Source organism: Ambystoma mexicanum, chromosome 2q, assembly GCF_040938575.1.
Source record: "Ambystoma mexicanum isolate Mex_15411 chromosome 2q, UKY_AmexF1_1, whole genome shotgun sequence".
NCBI lineage: Eukaryota > Metazoa > Chordata > Amphibia > Caudata > Ambystomatidae > Ambystoma > Ambystoma mexicanum.
Window position 1 is genome coordinate 183343408 of NC_090924.1, and position 14497 is coordinate 183357904.

Genomic DNA, 14497 nt, shown 5'->3' on the forward strand with positions numbered 1-14497 from the left:
GTCAATAATGTATGAGATCTCAGCAACAGTCACTCAACCTGCAGAGCTACCTTTCCACCTTTTTGCTTTGGAAATTGTTGAATTCTCTCTTGAATGATTCAACAAGGTATATGTTGAATACATGGGAGGAAGGATAGCTCAGGGGCAACGTGTTTGTCTTGGCAAGGCAATGCGACGCGACACGCTTAGAAACTCTAATACAGAAAGAAGCAAGTGTTTCTCTGCTGTAAAGTGAGGTTACTACACCTGAAGAAGCCAGTAGGCATAGGCGTAAGCAGGCCCGGCTGAAGATGTGTGGGGGACATTTTCAACATGAGTGTTGGGGTTCCCCTTTCTTAGAGCGCAAAACAGTCTGAGGCACCCGTACTGTGCAAACAGCATAATGGAGACAAAGAAATACAGCCGGGTTTAATAGCTGACGATTATCATGAGATGGCCAGCCAGCTGGCAGCTGAAACACTGAATGTCCACTGAAAAGCTATACATCCTGCTTTGTCATCAAGTGGCTGATTTGGAGAAACTGGTGTTAAACAGCAATAAGGTGAAAACACTTTTGTGTGCCCTGATGCAAGTCACGGCCAGAGGGGCTCCAGCAGACATAGGTTGCTAGAGCAATTCAATGTCATTTTGTACATGCACAATCATTGGTCAGCAATGCCAAAGTTCTGTGTTACATAAGAGTCGGTGTTGATGTTTTGATCCAGTTCAGGGCAGGGCAGAAAGCAAATTGTACTGCATTCTAATCTTGGTGCTATGCATTGTGTTCCTTGTAGTGTAGATGGGACCCACAGTTTGGGCTTTTGTCCAGGCATGTGAAAGGCATTTGCCAGGCACCACCGTAGTGGTATTAACTGGCTATTGATGGTAGCAGGTGCAACATGGTGCAAGTACTTGGTCATCTTGTAGCAGTGCTTGGCACATGCCTAATACTTATAAACAAGCCAAAACTGTTGGCTTTGCCAATTCCTGTTTTTAATAGGACTTTAGTGAACGGCAGGCATAGTGCTTATAAATCAAGTGAGGGAAAGCAGACCTGGTTAAGAGATTTGAGATTTGTATTGCATCTGTAATGCGTGTACAACTACAGTTTAATCATTGGCTCTCAGAAGACTAAACACCAACAATCACTTTGAGCGAAAAATGTGATGCAAAGCTTGATAAAAGTGAGCTCAAAGACTTCCCATGAGGAGGTGTTTAGGTCGGGGAGGGGCAGGAACTGGGTGGAAATGGCCATGGCCATAAGCATGGCCATGGGTGGGCAAATAATCAAACAATACCTACAGGTAACGTGTCCCACCCACCTCATGTGCCTGCACTGTAATGCAATAATGTTGACTTATAGGTGGTGCTATAGAGCCTCCTAATAGTCCAAATTAAAACATTGTGAGTACAGAACATAGTGAGAAATCCAGGCCAGAGAAGATCCTCCCCAGTGAACGCCAGGGATACCTTCAGGCACAGCCCTCCTCCAGTGTCACTGTGTTTCTATTCCCAGCAATGAAACCTTCATCTCAGTAGTGTTCAGGGCTCTTTACAGAGATGTGATGCCTTTCTGCGGAGGCTGCCATGATGTCCCTCAGCTGCTGTGGCCACGCCTTCTCGGTGCAGGTGCTTGTTGGCAAGGCCAGCAAATGGAAATGCCTGGATTGCCGCACCGCGAAGCCGCAGAAACTACTGGTCGGGTGACCAGACGACCCGGTTTTGCCGGGACTGTCCCGGAATTGGGCCCATTGCCCCCTGTCTCAACAGTTTTTTATTTTATTTTAGAAACCCTGTCCCGGTTTTAGGGAAAGGGATTGTGACAGTGCTGGTTTTTGGGTTAAAGGGAGGGTGACCTCTGCAAGAGTAACATTATGAACTATGAATTCTGCCGTTACTTGATGGGCTTGAACCTCCAACGTTCCATGTACCAGCCACACGCATTAACTGGCTGCGTCACTGAGACAGGTATGGAATCAAGCGAACAGCAAGACCTGTAAAATCATTCACAGCAAAAGCTCCTTTTTAATTAACATACTAACATTCACGCATAAACTGCACAATGTACATTATTTATATGGAGCGGCAGTGCTGAAAATATTGTGGGATGGGGCGGGGGCGTGTTGATGGGGGGTGTTGTGTGGGGGTCTAGTTGTTGGGAAAACGTGAGCGCCGTGACTGTGTCATGACGCTCACGTGCTCCTTTAATAAAAGGGGCTCTGCTGGCGCTGCGAGGGCAGAGCAGCAGAGCCCCAGGAAGTGGCAACTCGTGTCTGTGTCTTTTGTGTGTGTGGGCCGGCCACATGGACGTGGCCTAGTGTGTACCGTTGCCTGAGTGATCTCGGAGCCGCAGCTATGGATACGGGGGTTGACAACCCTACACCGTGAGTCTGCCGCCCGGGGACACCGGGCGCCGTAGGGTGCTCCCTACTTGAGGTTCGCCGGCTGATACCCGGCTCGACTCCCGTGTCGGGTGATCACGACATCATCGTGGGCTGCCCCGGAGACCGGAGGCAGCCCACAACACTGGCGACGAGGTCGCGCCCGCCTGCTACTGGTGGTGGTGGGCGTGGTAATGGAACCACGCAAACGGCCGCAATCGGCGGCCGTGTAGAAGAGGCACGTGGTGGCCACAGGAGTGAGGGTGGCCCCAGGACCTGTTGCGGTCCTCCTGTGCTGGTCGCCTGGTGCCCGCTGGAGCCGGACTATAGTGTCAGGCCGCGTGCGTGGAGGAGGAGAGGCTGCAGCAGCGTGTCAGCTGGGCTGCTGGCGGCTCAGGGACCTCGTGCGGTACATCGGCATGGTTCGCCTGGGTTCAGCTGAGGTGGCTGATCATGACCGCGGCGTTGGCCATGCGGGGCACCCGGCTGATACCCGGCATGACACCCGTGTCGGGTGATCACGACACCATCGGTGGGCGGCCCCGGAGACTGGAGGCAGCCCACAACAGGGGGGCTGGGTGAGGAGCAGAGGGGTTTTGTCCTTCTTTTATGTTGTTGACCGTCACGGATTTTTGTCTTGAAAATCTGGTCACCCTTCAGAGAATTAAAAGCAAACGTTTTGACTCCAAACTGTTTGTATGCTGCTTTCAGTAGATTGATCATTTTAAGGAAATTATGTATTAATCAGGCATTCACTCCTTGAAGTTTTCAAATGAAAGACACGCTATTAAATGTTACCTGCAGGCATTGCACATACACTGTTTTCTGAAATGCTATAATTAACCTACTGAAGAAAAATACACTCGCTCTTAACTACAGCAAACCTTTACTGACACCCCCTCAACTTTTTTCCCCTTGTAAAAACATCTCAATTTTGCAACTCGCTCCCTTAATCGCCCCATGCCTCACAGATCGCCCTTGAAATTCCTACTCCTGAATCCAAGTCCATTGATGGCCTGGACCCCCTGGGTGCTACTAGCGAGATAAAGAAAGAGGACTTTACTCGAAGACTTCCCGTTGTATTTTTCATTGCCCTTTGTATTTTATGTCACAACCCAAGATCACAGAATTTGTATGGGGGTGCTGGATGATTTGCACTGAAGTGACGAATTCCACACATGGCCCAGAAAAAGATAGGCAGAAGACAATGCGCCCGTTCTGCAGTGGCAGAATGAAGGGCAGTCAACATGCAATCGATAATGGCGGAGAGGACAAATGTGTTATTCCGCGCGTAAAAAAAGAAAAATGCACCCCTGCCTTGCGCAAAAAGGGCTACTGCAGCGCAACCACGAGACCCAGAAAGAATGGGATTTTCAGGGCAAATAACCTGGACCTGCTAGGGTGTGCAGCTTTTTGATAATCAGAAAGCCGCACAGTGCGTGTTAGCAAAGTAGAAAAACACTAAGCTTTGATAATCTGTCATCAGGGGTCCTCACATGGCGGAACCAACATGCCTCATCTACAATATCCCTTGCTATGTAGCTTATGCCAATGATTGGAGTCTACAGAGAGCCCCTTCAATCCCCTGCCAAGCCCCAGATATTAGTTGCACATGGGCTTAATGCATATATTTGAGACAGCTAGTGAGAGAGAGAGAGAGCGAGCTTGTGAGTGGGAGAGAGGGAGAGGCAGGAAGACAAAAAAGACAAAGAGAAAGAATAAATGGTTGACTGCAGAAATGTCTGTCTGCCTTAGAAATGGGCCACCAGTGGCAATACATCATATGTTCTTGTAAATTGTCAATCTATGTAGCCACTGTAAATTTTTTATAAGCTCTTAAACTGGATGTGTAAAATGCATATATATATACACACGTGACCTATTTCCTACGCTTCCTTGTATGTTAATTATTTTGATGTGTGTTCTCAAAAAAATGTTCATCTGTTTTAATGTTAAAATTGAAAAGTTGATATAATATCAGCTAAATCAATATAAAAGTAGAAACGTAAAAATGTCAAATGATAATGATGACAATGTATTATTTATATAGCAGTTTCACCAGCGACAAAACACTGGTTATAAACTGTGTGGTCTGCGGCAATGCGCTAGCTCCGACCTACTATGTGCCCAAGTTCCCCTATTTGGATAAAGATCTAGTGCTTAGAAAAGGGTTAAAGCCCCCAAATAACAAGCACTATATTAACAATCGGCGATTTAAACACTTCAGGGAAATTGAAACATAAGTAAGTCTTGAACCTACACACAGCTTTCACTCTACCCAAGTGAAGCAAGTAGGGCAGCAGGTAGAGCTATTAAATGCAAAGTTGATGGGCAGGATTCCCCGCTACAGTAAATTGCTATGTCTTGAACTAGCTTAGATAAGCAGCGCAAAGTTATTGCTGCAAACCCATAAAAAAGTGCTACCTGTTAAGGGCCGTGACAGATTTAAGACAAAGGACCCTGTGGGCAAAAATGACAGAGTGCTCCAGGTGGACGGGTGATGGAGGCGTGGCCTAGAGTGGGCAGCATTACACAATGATGAACTTTAGGGACAAATGCTTCATTTTTTAAAGTTGTGATTTTTTTACAGTTTTCTGTGATTGGGGGTCTGACTTTAGCTAGAGACAGCTGGGCCTCCTCGCCAGATTTTGCTATTAACAGTGCTAATATTGAATTATCACGCCTGAAGCTAATGTTGGAAATGATAGGGATCCACACAATGGGCAATCAGAAGGTACATTATAGGAGGTGATATCACACGATTATTTCTACCTCATGTATTACCATTTGTGTGCCTGTCCCCGCGGTTCTTACCACACACTTGAAATGTCATTGAACATCAAAGACTTAAAGGAGTTCACCTTTTAATATCAAGGCATATAAGGGGTTGCCTTTTTCGGAGGGTGCTGCTTGTGACACTTGAGACACTTGAAAGACTGCATAACTCCAACCCACCACCTCCATATCTCCTCCAGCTTCACAGGACCCTGCTGCAGGGCACTGAATGTATGTATGTATGTATTTATACTTGTAAAGCGCCGGCAGCCCGCAGGCATCAGGGCGCTAGGACAGTACAACACAAAAGGCCAGGCATAAGACCTGACCAATTCCTATAACAGATTAGTAGTCCTGTGTGCCTAGAAAGCTGAATTCATTGGAAATGGAGAGGGAATAACAGCAAGATAAAGAGGGAGAAAAGTAGAGAAGGAGCTGATAACATGAACACTGATGACAGGAGAATGGAGAATGCGGGTAGAAGTGTGAGGGAGAGATTGAGGGTGAGGGAAGGCAGGATATACTTTTATATAAGGGAGCCAGGTGAGGCTAAAAGGGTGAATGGGTCCAGAGAATGAACAAGGGCAGGAGAATGGGGCAATAGTTAATAAGGCACAAGGGTGAGGGAAAATACAGGGTAAAGAGGATTAAATGGGGGAATAGAGAGCAGGGGGTTCAGTAGTGTAAGGAGAACGGGGAATAATGTAGGTCTCAAGAGTCGGGGAGAAATGAAGAATGAGGGAGTGCAGGAAAAGGGAGAGAAGGGAGGTAAATGAGTTAGGAATGGGGAGTGGAGGTGGAGCAATGTAAAGGCAAATGGTGTGTGACGTGGGTAAATGAGGGAGGGAAAAATTGAGTGAAGGAAGGCAGATGAGTGTCCGAAAAACAGTAAAATGAGGAAGAGTGCAGGATCTTTAAAACAAAGAACCTTTGGCAGACATGGAGAAAGAAAAAGGCAGGAGGATTAAGGAAATGAGGCAAGAACAGGGAACGACACAGTGTTAAAAAAGAGCAGGAAAGAGTAGGAGCATAGAGGGGACATTGTTTGTAAAGAAAAAGAGGGGGGCACACATATTGCTGTTTGGGAGAAAATGGAAGCAGGAGGAAAAGGAGTAAAAGGGAAGTATATTTGTGATGCTAGGTGAGCAGGTGCTTGCCCTAGCTGCCCACTTATATGCAGTCACAGCTGCAATATATACATGAGCAGGGAAACAATTAAAATGCAGCCACTTAAATAAGGTTGTATTGAAATGGGCCACAAAGATTCACATGCATCGAAAATCCCATTTGTGCGAGTCCTCCATATTCATCTTATACCAAGTTGGCAGCTAACCAAACCCAGATGACACCCAAGGTCAGGAAACAGGACTGTGGGTGTCTGTAGGGTAGACAACCATCCCACATTTTGCTGGACGGTCCCAATTTCATGGGCTTTGTCTCGCACACAGCCAGCTTGCGACAGGAATAAGGCCTGACTGTTCTCCTCTGAAGCAGAATCAGCTGTCCAAATTCTTCCCAGCTCACAGTTTTCATGTGGCAGTTAAAAGCCCAGGGAAGCACAGCACCCTTCCCACTACTTCCCCAACAGGAGATCAAAGCTTAATGTTCAGAATGAAGAAAAATCCTCATGGTTTACTAAACTATTGAGTTGTTGCATATTAATAATAGTGAAAGGATATTGCACAGCACATTATTCTCTTGGCTTAAACGTGAAGATCTCTTCATTTCTTTACCAATGGTGTCAGAGTACTGAACACTGATGCCACTGCTTGTAATGTTATTTACTTTGATGTCACTTCTGATCATGTCAAAAAATATAGTGCAAATTAGGGTTATTCTGGTCCAGAAGACAAATTAGAACATATCACTGCCAAACAGGCCCACATTGTTGTGATTTTGTTGTTCTGTGTTTGTGTTCTGGAGCCTTGGGGAAGGAGGGCGAGGGCAAGCAACTGTCCCTTTTAGCGCTATTGCACACCTACATATTTCTTACATGGCTGTTCACTTTGTCTTGTGTGCATGTTGCATGCTGCCTTTTGCTGGCTTCTGTCACCTTAACTGAAGACTTTAAATGTGCGCTTTGCAGCAGGATACAGACTGCCTTTGATAGCACCCATCATCCTGCAGTCTTATCACCTCTTTGCCTTAACTCTGGGTTCATCTTTGTTAGCACGTTACTGATAGAGTAATTACTAACTTTCCAGTGGCAGTTTAGTGTTTCAGCTCCCCTTAGGCTGCCTGCCCCTGAGTTCAAAGAGCATTCCTTTGTATCCATCCATTCTTATTTAAGCAACCCAAGTGGGTCCACTCCCTGCCTAGCTGTAGGTAAGGGATGCCCAATCATACTGAAATGGGTTCCCAGGAGCCCTTACAAATGTTTAGCAGGCTGAAGAGAATGGGAAGGTGTTGGATCAGCACATGGCAGGGCCTGCTCGCTATTTGTCCGTCATCTGAATGCTAAATCTGTCTCTGGTTAAGAGGTGAAAGTAATTCACAAGTTCTCTGTGCTCGCCATTATAACATTTGTGTTATGAGCCTTTCCAATCAAAAGAATTTTCTTTGTGTGTCAGGTAGTGATTGTTACATATTGAAGTCAACAGTAAATCCCGGCTACTCGCATCTTCGCTCTCTGCAACCACTGCGCCGACGCTCTCCTCATGTGACCGGGGCAAATAACAGCTCTGTGGTGCAGGGATGTAAGGCGTCACTGTGAAGGCAATACAGCAGGTTATTCCATCGCAACGTGTGTTATTTCTATGTTTGTTCGAGTTAGAGCAGGTCTGGTAAGGTTTTACCCAGCTATCCGTTGACCTTTTCCATCAAATTATGGACACCTGTACTTGTAAGAGCACTGCCGGGGTGATTCGATTTCAGCCACCTTATCACTGACGTAGACAGATGTGAATGCAAACATGAAATACCTGCATTGTTCGACTCCAGCAGCCGTACATTACTGGCTTTATAAAGCAATTGTGTAGATGATAATAACCGCATTACTTACTTACCGATTGCTGGTAACTGCCATTACCCCATCATTGCTCAACACTTCTGTAGTCATTACATCATGAAGGGGTGCCTGGGAAAAGTAGACTTGTTTTCTATAAAGCAAAAGGGCCCTTTGCTTTTTATCGTGCATTACAAGACCCTCGGATTGAGTGTTTTACAAGTGGGGTATAATGCTTTGACTGAGTACATGAGAACAGTTTAATTGTATGCAGGTTTGTATAGGGTGTTATCAAGCATGAACTTAGCAAGCACCCAACGAAGCAGTGCACAAGAGAGGTGAGCCTGTTGATGGTGTACAGCTAAGCCAACCAGTCTTGGTTCCAGCAGAGAGAAAACAAGACAAAAGTTTCTCTTATGCTGCAAATCTCTACACCATTGAGCTTACAGGATAAATTGGCGGAAGCACAGCCCACCTGGATTAAAAAAAAAGGCCTGGCCGGTTCTTTGGCCATTTCATCCAATAAGTGTTGGCCAGTTGCATGCCAATGCGAGACTGCTCCCGAACTCCCCTTTCTCTTCCCTTTCTCTTTTACATTACAAATGTTTTGGCATTAGGTGGCGTTAGAGCGCCACCCAATACGCCAAAACCAAAAAGAGAGGGCTTACTAATTGATTGTAGTCACATTCGACCAGTGGATTATCAGGGCCAGCTGCCATGTTTTACCAGCATGGCAGATGCCTCTATTCTGCCAATGGTATCCGGCTTGGAAATGCGAAAGGAACCTACCACCTCCTCACCTATGATCTGCAGTTTCGGGCAGTTACTGAGCTCAATCAATGTTTTAGCATGCATAATGTGACCTCGCCTGCCTCTGCTGTGGCCTGCCCCAAGAGTAGTTTACCAGAAGTTCCAGCAGATAAAATCAATTCTCATAGTAATCAGGAAGCTCACACAGTACATGTTTATCCAAAACAAAAGAACAAGAAAACTATAGAAAAAAAGAAAAGGAAAAAAAAGGAATTTTTAATGTATAGCAACCCTGTATCCCAACTGGAACGTAAGGAAACAACTTCACGCTATACACTTGAAGAAATGGTCATTCAGTTGTGAAACATGAATTTTAGTAAAAGGATGAAAAGACAACACCCTGCTATGGACACCCATCTGAACAAACTGGTAATTAAACATGCACAAGATCAACAAGATTTCCCAGAAGCAGTGACTGTATCCGATGAATCCCTCCAAGTCTGCAAGGATGAGCCAATGCTTGAAATGAATAGCCAAAAGGCAGTCTCACTGCTAGTACCCTTATCTACTCCTTCCAACCTTTGTCCTGCTAGTACTACTTACATTGTGCCATGTGACAGCCGCGTTTTAGAATTACAATCCAAGGCATTGAAAGATACTCAGGAATATTTGATTATCCCTACTGCATCAACTCGCATTCTAATACAAGAAGTATTTGAATCCTAAGATAGATGTTTGATGAACAGAGCGTTGGTTCTCTACTAACTTCATGTCATACCATCGGTCAGGGTTGACCTCTTCGGACATTGCTTGGGTAGTTCAGATGGAGCCTTATCTGCTCCATAGTTCTATCTTACATTGTGGCTCTGCCCTTGTTGTTGCATTCCTTCTGAAGTTTTCAACAGATTGTTGTAAAACTGGGTTTTGATTTCACCATACTGAAAGTACCCACTTCCCATTGGTAATTGTAAGGATATGATCGATATCACCGGCAACTCTTCAGGCAGGCTTTTTCTTTATGAAAGCTCTGTGTCAGGGAAGAATGGGGGCATTCCCAAATTAACAATTGTGACTGGCATCTTGGCAAAGTGCGGACACATTTGCCTAACCGTCCATGATACAGATGTTAATCACCCCTTGGTATGACAAGGAGTGTAGACAGGCGAAAGCCCACTTAATAAGCTGTGCACAAAATGTGAATGACTCAAGGAGAAGTGAACTCAGCCAAACAAGGCTTACCCATTAACATATCTTGGCTCTGAAAAAAGGGAGTGCACTGACCAAGTCTGGGACGACATCCCTGAGGAAATTCACAAAAAAGATATAGCAACATTTTGGAAACTCATGACAATGCCCCATTTAGATGCGGATAGAATAATTCTGAGGCATATTCCTGAAAATTGCTGGTACAATTACTTCACTGATCTCTATAAAGAGACAAGAGTTTCCAAGATCTATCCATCGAAGTACGCAATTCTGAACCATCAGATCTCACCCCCCTTGTATTCACACTAAACGAGATTACAGAGGCTATAAATGCACGATTAAAGCCCTAAGGCCTAACAAGATCCCTGGAATCTATTCAAGTCTGAAATTACAATATGTGTCCTTTTCCTGCTCTGCCTTTTAAATGCTGCAACAAGGGCTAATATGGTACCCAAATCCTGGGTAACTGCACAACGTATCCCTATATACAAAGAGAGTACTTGAGATACCAAGACATTATCATCCAAAATCACTACTTGATTCGGCTGGGAAAACGTTTGCCAGAGTAGTTTTTGGGTGCTTGAATACTGGGATTGACAACGTCTCCCTGATTAACCATCAAAAGGCAGGTTTTAGAGAAGGGGTAAGCACACTAGATCAGTGCTTTAGACTATCCTTACTGATTGACAAATACGTCACACTGGGGCTGTGCTTTTGTTATTCTACGAACCGCCTTTGATGCTGTACCTTGCATAAACTCTGTGAAGCTGTCAGGTTTCCCTGCCGTCCTGGTACGGTAGTAGGGAAAGTGCGGGCAGTAGCGAAATACAAGTGTAGGCACGTCCGGAATCGCATGCTTTTTCACAACGATACGGGCCGCATGAATAACACCTTCTGTTTTCCTGGCACGCAGCCTGACGCCTGGAAGGTCGCTTGGCAACGCTGGCGTCCTCTACACCACAGGATGGCCCGCCCTGCGCTGACGGCAGCACGCAATGCAGTCACATGATTCATCCCTCTTAAGCCCTTCCCACTGAAGTTGCTGGTGCTTCTGAACAACCTTCGGTGGCGTTACGGACCTTGCTTTTTGTGTTTCTGAATACATTCCTTCTTGCCTTCCTTGCTATGACCACGGACCGCTAAAGTTTTGCCTTTCTGGATTCTGATTGTGCTCTGGTCGCCTGCACCCTGCCTGACCACGGACCGCTGCTGTTTTGCCAGTGGATTTCAACTCTACTCATCGTTGCCTGCCTCCTGCCTGATCACGGACCGACTTTGGGTTTATCTTTGGACACGTTTGAGTACCTTGCCGCCTGCATGTTGCCTGACCTGGAAAACTCATAGGATTGTCTTTGGATTTCGTCTTCTTTACCTTGTTTACCTTGCTTCACACGGAACTTTGCACAGTGCCTGGAAATAACTTTGTATTTGGGGACTAATAAGTACACGGACTAGAGACTTCTGGGTATACGTTATTGCCATCAAAGGAACTTGCCACGCATATCAGTTGCTCTTGAACTTCGTTTTTTCCGTCAGACAGGAGTCCAATACGGTAAGACTGTTATTCTGCTTATTTGACTCTTTCATGTATTCGCCTTAGCCAATTCCTAATTCTGGTTCTCCTCTCTGTGAATTCAGTTGCCTGCATATCATTTTACTGGGTACATTGTGTAATGTTTTCCTGGTTACACTATACTGACTATTGCCTTGTCTTCAGCTGGGGGTGTGCACTTCAGCCTACCTTGTGTCCAGTTCTACGACGCCAGTGGTGTGTACTCCTGCCTACCTTGTATCCAGTTCTACGACGCCAGTGTCATTGGTCTCCTGTCTTTCCATTAATAGACCATTCTGGTTGTGAATTCTAACAATCAGACAGGTACATTATTTGGAAGACTTCTTCGTCTACACTACGAGGCAACTCGCTCCATTTCAAGTATTCAGTTGCTCTGACAGAAGCTTCTAAATCCTGCATGTGCTCCTCTCTGCAATATTTATTTTGCAAAAGGACACCTAGGCTACAGTGTGATGGGGTCTGGGAGGTGAAATCACCCCACCTATCAAAATAGAAAAAGGAGTGGGCCAAGACTACATGTTGGCCCCAACCTTGTTACTGCCTTTCTTTAACGGCTTGACAGAATTCTTGCACTTCCAACTGATGCTCCATCTTTAGCTGTAGAAAGGTATCTGAGTCTCTTGTACACTGATGAAGTGATCCTTATTTCCTTAACACCTTCTGGTTTAGAAAAGCAGCTCTAGCTCTTCCAAGAATGTTTGAAAGGGGGTTAGTGATGAATGTTATACAAACTACATCTATGGATTTCTCTAGGGGGAAGAAAAGACCAATCTGTGATTTTATGCTGGAGAATGTTGCCATCAAGCAGGTTTGCTTGTACGACTATCTGGGAGTGAAGTTCACTAGCTCTTGCAAATGGGACAAGCAATTGGACAGAGTAGGAAACTCACTCCCCGGGTATTGTCGGGTGATTACACAGTTTTTATATGAGTGTGGGGATGGGGCTCTGGATCCCCTTATGTAGGCTTATAAAGGCCAAGCCAAGCAGGCTGCTCTTCATGGGACTGGAATTTGGGGATACATTAACTGCAGAAATCTTTGTCTGATTGAGAATTTCTTTCTTAAGAAAAATCTGAGGCTTCCGTTCAACTCTTCTTCACTGTTGAGACATGAGTGAATGGGCTTGCTTTATTTGAACCACATTGTATCCCTCAGACCTGTGTTGCATTGTATTAGGTTAAGGAACAGTCCAGAACTCCATATATATATAGAGAGAGAAGCAGCCAGGGATGTTCTTGGGCATCTGGTTTATCTTTGCAATGGTTCCTACATGTTAAAAGAATTCTCCACCATGAAGGTCATGCAGACCGTTGGCTAGACCACATCATTGGTAGTGCAAAAGTGACTGTCAAGGCTGATTTCTTTGATGAATGCCAATAAGAACTGTTGGACCAGATCTCCAGATCAGCATTCCCGAGTACCTATTGGGAAATAAAGTGCACCTTGGGCTATGAACCATATCTGGATACCATGAAGCCAATACTCCTCCATACCCCGAATACCAAACTGAAGTTTGGTATGTGCCAGTAGCCTATAGAATAAATAAGTGAGATGCACGCGTCTTACCTGCATTTCGAGGGCAGGGTTGAAATTGAAGAGCACTTCTTCTTAAACTACCAAATGTACCTCTCCCTGAAGAGGATGTTTCTGGGACCAAGATTCTTGCTACCTCAAATGTGTCCCACAAGTGAGGCCATGCTCATCTGCAAAAGATCTATTGATACTGTGAATGCAACTGCCATAGCAACATTCCTGTACAGATTATGGTTGAAAAGATCTGCACTATTGAGATCACTGAATACAAGGTCTTCATTCTTAGGATAGTTGGTTAAATACCGATTTGATAGAATGATGTTTGATGCTGATCTTGGTTTCGCATGTATATAGCATTCCGTCTACTAGTATTATGTTATCTTTAGCATATTTGCATACTATGTGCCTGTAGCTCCAATGCACCTGTTGCTGTATGCTTAAGAAGTTGACATTGTTTGTTACTCTTAGAATGCATACTGATAGACCACAATCCGAAGACTAGTATTTATTAAGATATAACACATTTTCATCTTTTCTAATGAATTGTTTTTTAATTAGGATCGCTTTTAATTTAGATAAAATATTGTATATGTTTTCCTCTGCAGTTACCAGCTTCTATTTACGGTATAATGCCTGTGCACTTCAATCTGTTTAACTTTCAATTTCTTATCCTCTTGCACTGAGTTTTAGATGCTAGCTATATCATGTGATAATTGCTCCTTTTGTTTATTTTTAAAATGAAACACACTTGCAATTTAAGGTCATGTAACTTTGATATTTGTATTTGTATTTATTGTGTTTATATAGCGCTTTAATCCAAAGAGCTTTACATTATAACAAGATACATAGACATTATAAGAGTAGAAGCAATTTACAAGACATGAATCAAACCAATAAAACAGTAATTAGAGCAATTAACCTGCGAGGGTAAGTAAGGGAAGAAGGGGGGTGAGGAAGGGAAGGAGGAGGGAAAGAGAGAGGGAGTTAGGATGAAGAAGTAAGGAGGGAGAGGTAAGGTTGAGGGGAAAAAGGAGCAGGTAGGGAGAGGTAAATAGGGGAAGACACGAGGGAAGAGAGAAAGATGGGGGTTAAGGGTGGGGAATGGAGAAGGAAAGATTTCAAGGAAGAACGGAAGGAGGAAAAGGTGGGGACGGAGCGGATAGAGAGAGTTAGGGAGTTCCAGTGTAGGGGGCTAGGAGCTGAAAGGAGCGGAAACGGGAGGAGGCACATAGGAAGGGAGGACGGTGAGAAGGAAGAGATCAGCAGATCGAAAGGCAGCGGGAAGGGGTGTAGAAAAAGATAAGAGAGGAGAGATTAGGGGGCACAAGATCATGGAGAGATTTAAAGACAAGACAG